Source organism: Aplysia californica, unplaced genomic scaffold (genome assembly GCF_000002075.1).
Source record: "Aplysia californica isolate F4 #8 unplaced genomic scaffold, AplCal3.0 scaffold00296, whole genome shotgun sequence".
Classification (NCBI taxonomy): Eukaryota; Metazoa; Mollusca; class Gastropoda; order Aplysiida; family Aplysiidae; genus Aplysia; species Aplysia californica.
The window spans coordinates 884,009-888,390 of NW_004797566.1; the positions used below are offsets into that span (position 1 = coordinate 884,009).

The 4,382-nt window shown below is 38.7% G+C and overlaps 1 protein-coding gene across 2 annotated transcripts in view; it reads right to left on the reverse strand.

Moving 5' to 3' along the window:
- LOC101855031 (inhibitor of Bruton tyrosine kinase) overlaps positions 1 to 737 on the reverse strand; it is a 193,605-nt gene extending 192,868 nt beyond the window's left edge. Inside the window, exon 1 of one of the 2 annotated variants that reach the window (XM_005101740.3) lies at positions 678 to 737. The gene's annotated coding sequence lies outside the window, so the exon portion shown is untranslated. Of the gene's footprint in view, positions 1 to 663 lie in introns of both variants that reach the window. The other variant, XM_005101739.3, reaches the window with a different exon arrangement.
- Between the last annotated feature and the right edge of the window lie 3,645 nt (positions 738 to 4,382).

Genomic DNA, 4,382 nt, shown 5'->3' on the forward strand with positions numbered 1-4,382 from the left:
GGCTCGCCATAAAAATAGCCACTGCGAAAACTATTTGCAGCAACACAAAGAGCAGGGATGCAACCTAACTGCAAAACATCAAATTAGGATAAAATTCAGAGCATGCATCCCTGCTCTTTGTGTAGCCTATTTCAAATAGATCTAGATCTAGAAATCTAGATCTAGCATTTGGTCATCAAGACTTCTGGTATCTTCTCTGGATGTAAACAAATGGATTGTGGACTTTAACGAACGCAACTAACATAAAGATCACCGCCTAGGTTAGCCTAATTTAGATGAGATGAAACAAGCTTCCTCACCTTGCTGTCACTTTATACTTTATCTAGATAGATCTAGATCTAGATTTAGATCTAGACCTAGTCTAGCTAGACTAGATTCTAGATCTAGTGACTTGACAAAAACATGTTTAACACACTATTATTGAGCAACTGTAGTAAAATGCTAAACTGCCTAAACGTATTGCACGAGGAAGTTACACAATCAATAGATCTAAGTCTTGATCTAGATCTCTAGTACTATTAGACTATAGCTCTACATTGCAATTATTTTATTATTCCACCACTTTTTTCCACTGCCTGCCAAGGCCTTCGAAAAGTACTTAGATCTAGATCTAGATCTAGATAGCCTATAGATCTAATCTAGGGCTGCCACTGACGACGTAACTTTTCACTTCTCACAGGCTTAGGCCAAGTTAGGGGTACATTAGTCTAGGCCAACTTGGTCGAGTCTAGAATCTCTACAGGGTTATCGTTCGTGGTCCATCAAGCAGTAGACGAACACTTGCAACTTTTAACATTCGAGAGCTCGTCGTTTTTGTTTTGTTTTGTTTTGTTTTGTTGGGTTGGGTCCACAGAATTCTACACTAAGTGTAGAATTCTGTGGGTTGGGTTGACAATAAATGGGTTGGGGTTGTTGTTGTTGGGGTTTTTTTCATTCTGGAAACGAGGTGTGAGCAGTGGGCAGCAATCACGTCTGCCTGAGGATAAAAGTAAAAGCCTTCTCTCGCTGCCTACCTAATGAAAGCATGGTCAGTCTGCGCCACAGAATTCTACACTTAGACAGTAGAATTCTGTGGTCTGCGCCAATGATTTAAATACCTTGATATAAAGCAATGGGGCGAAAAGCGTGCGAGCTCACCAAACTCCCGGGGGGAATACGTTTTACTTTTAGAACACTAAACTAAGTCTCACCCACCCCCCACCCCCCACGAAAAGCCTTTTTTTCATCACGAGGGTGATAAAATCAGTCCTCTTTGATTCTCAACACTTAATTAAGAATTAGAAACAATATAATAATATGTTGATCTACCACAATTTCTGTGGGCCTTAATTACTCACCATCATGATACTGCATGCTGGGCAGTTATTGAACATTTCTATGAAAAAGACAGTGCAGTGCCTTTAGGTTTATTCAGGGTGGCACCGAAGTTAACCAACAGAGTGTCAAGTTTTGAACGACAAAGGGTTTGTTTGGCTGTGCACGTGCTTAGTCGCAGAATATCAAAAGCAGTTAAATTGGGACACTAAATAAATGTAGCTCGGAATTAATCCTTTGTCTGACATCGCTATATCTGATTTCTGTAATGACTTTGATGATCTTTTCAACGTTTTCATTAGGTTACTGTGTCATTCTCTGTCGGATATATCGTAACCCAGTCACAACTACATCTACATCACAGCACTGCGCATTTTTGCAGCAGACACTTTTGTGGTTGAAAGATATTTCTTGAAGTTTGACCCAGAAGACAAAAAAAAAAGTTGCCAAAGCATTAATATATCAGTGAGTGGATCCACAACATCACTGCTTTGCAAGGTCTTGTGGCAGACATTGTGAGCTGTTACTGGGGGATTATACTAACAGTGATACTGTATCAAGATGAACTTGAACATTATTTTGTTCTAGTCACCAGAGGAAACAGTGGACATCTGACAATCTAGACCCTCCACAACATTTACATTTTCGTTTGAAGAGACAGATAATGGCGGACAAAATTATGATCGCATCGCCTTTATGCAGTTGCAGGGATGTATGTGGATAGCTTTTTGATAAATCAAAATTTAACGGGTAAGAATTTCAGTCAAACAATGGTTGCAATTCCGGTAGACACGTCATTGTTAATTTTGTTCAATTTTGCAATACATTAAAGATGCAATGCACTTAAAAATGAAATTTCTGACGTAAGTGGATACACTTTGAAGAAACTTTACGATGTCTTCAAGGACCAGAGCTGTTAAAGTACTTTTAAAAAAGTACTTAAGTACAAATTTAAGTACAATCTAAAAAATGTACTTAAGTACAGTAAAAGTACTTTCCTATAAAATGTACTTGAGTACAAGTACTTTTTTAAAAAGTACTTATGAGTACATTTTGAGTACTTTCTGCTAATATGCTAAAACACTTCAGCGCTTATGCAAAACATCATATTGTATAACTTATCCAGTATATTTGACAAATTAGGCTATTTATTACTAAAAATGTAAACAGTATACAAAGCATTTGAATATACAATGTACGCACTGAACGGTGGAAATGGTAGGTGAAATTGAACAAAAAACAACCCAAACGAACAGACGCAACTAGTGGGTAAGTGATATTATGAATAGAAAATGTTTGAGCAAGACAATGAGATCAAATGTAAGTCAGTCCAAGAGGTCGGAAAGTTCTACAGAAAGAGTATCCAAATTGAAAAATGTAGATAGAAAGTTGCTCTTAAGAAAACGTAAAATTGATGAAAATGACCCGCATAGAAATGGAAAAGTGCATTGAATTCTTCATTAACAAATCCTCAAGGAATCAATGTAGCCTTAAGCAAAAACCACCCAAAAGAGTTTAAAAGAAATTTAGGCATCCTAAAAATTGTTAGATACGCATTGAGAACACAGTTTCAGTTTCAATTGATTATAGTGCTACCGTAAGCTGACAAAACGCCTTTTTTTCATTTTGGCGCCATATTATTTTATTTGCTTAATTAATCGAAATCCTGATCCGTTACTATACTTGCGAGAAAAATGAAAGTGAAACTATGAATGGTTTTTTAACAAATTAGAATTCAAATTTCTGAAAAACACTTTATTTAAAATGGTTACTGTGACAAATAAAAAACATTTTTCTCAAAACTGATATGGATTTTTAAAAAAGGCGTTTTGTCAGCTTACGGCAGAGTGGTCTGACAGATTTTGGTCACACTGTGTAGTCCACGGCGCCAACGACAAACCAAAAGACAATAGTTTCCTAGAGTCTAGTAAGTGTAGTGTAACCAAAGATTCTCTACTGCAGTAGTCTCCGCCTAAGATCCCAGTGCTCGGAAGCAAGGGAAATATGGGATCTTAGCCAACGAAGCCAAGGAAGAATCTACAGTGACCCATGAACTGAGGTGACCCCTGGGTGGATTTATGACATATGGCAAGCAAAGAGTGGTCGACCTTGATGACCAATCACAGTGGCATGAGGCATGCCATAAATAATATTATATATACACACTCATTAACCTATCGTGAGTCTTGAGATCTTTATCTATGTTTATCCAGTTGCCCCTCCCCTTTACCTGTCCAACAATTTTAGCTTTCCATCTCTGATTGAGTCCCCCCCCCCCCCCCCCCCCCCCCCCAACCTCCTTTGTTGTTACGCGCCATTACGATGTGACCACACTAATTAAAATTCAGGTTGTCTCGCAAATTCGGGAAAAACTGCTTTCAATGGTCAGGGAAGAGTTCACAGTTTGATGTGATCCCGCCTGGAGCGAACTTGTAGGCCCTACCCACCCAGGGAGTGATGTAAGTTTAGGTGGTGAGGTCAGATGCGAGTGCGATGTTTGGGGAAAAGAAACGCATCGGTCAGTTCACACCTTGGTGTGATCCCGTCTGGAGCAAACACTGTACCGTTTCAAGGAGTTTTACAACGCTTGTGATCACATTCACGATAGTGGCTGATCTTTGAGGCGACGGGCCGTTCTTTGATCTCAACTTTTAACTCTTGGCGGTTGATCGGGTTTTTGTTCCGTAAATTATTATCAGAAATGCCTGCACTTACCCTTTCATTAAGCTACCAAAGTACTCAAAATGTACTTAAAAAGTACTCAAAAGTACTTTTATAAAAAGTATCGGAGTACAGTAAAAGTACTGGTTTCAAAAATGTACCGGAGTACAGTAAAAGTACCGAAAATTGTAACGTAAGTACAAGTACCTGAGTACTTGTACTCCGTTACTACCAGCTCTGTCAAGGACTGTACAGGGATATTGGAAGATGCCTCATCTTCCCATGCAAGGCACCTAGCTGACCCTCATCAGCCATGCAGAAACAATTGAACATTCATGTCGTCACGATGGCTTGAAAAATTTGTTGGAATTTGTTGGTTTGTTTGAAGCTGGGTTTTTTTTTTTCTA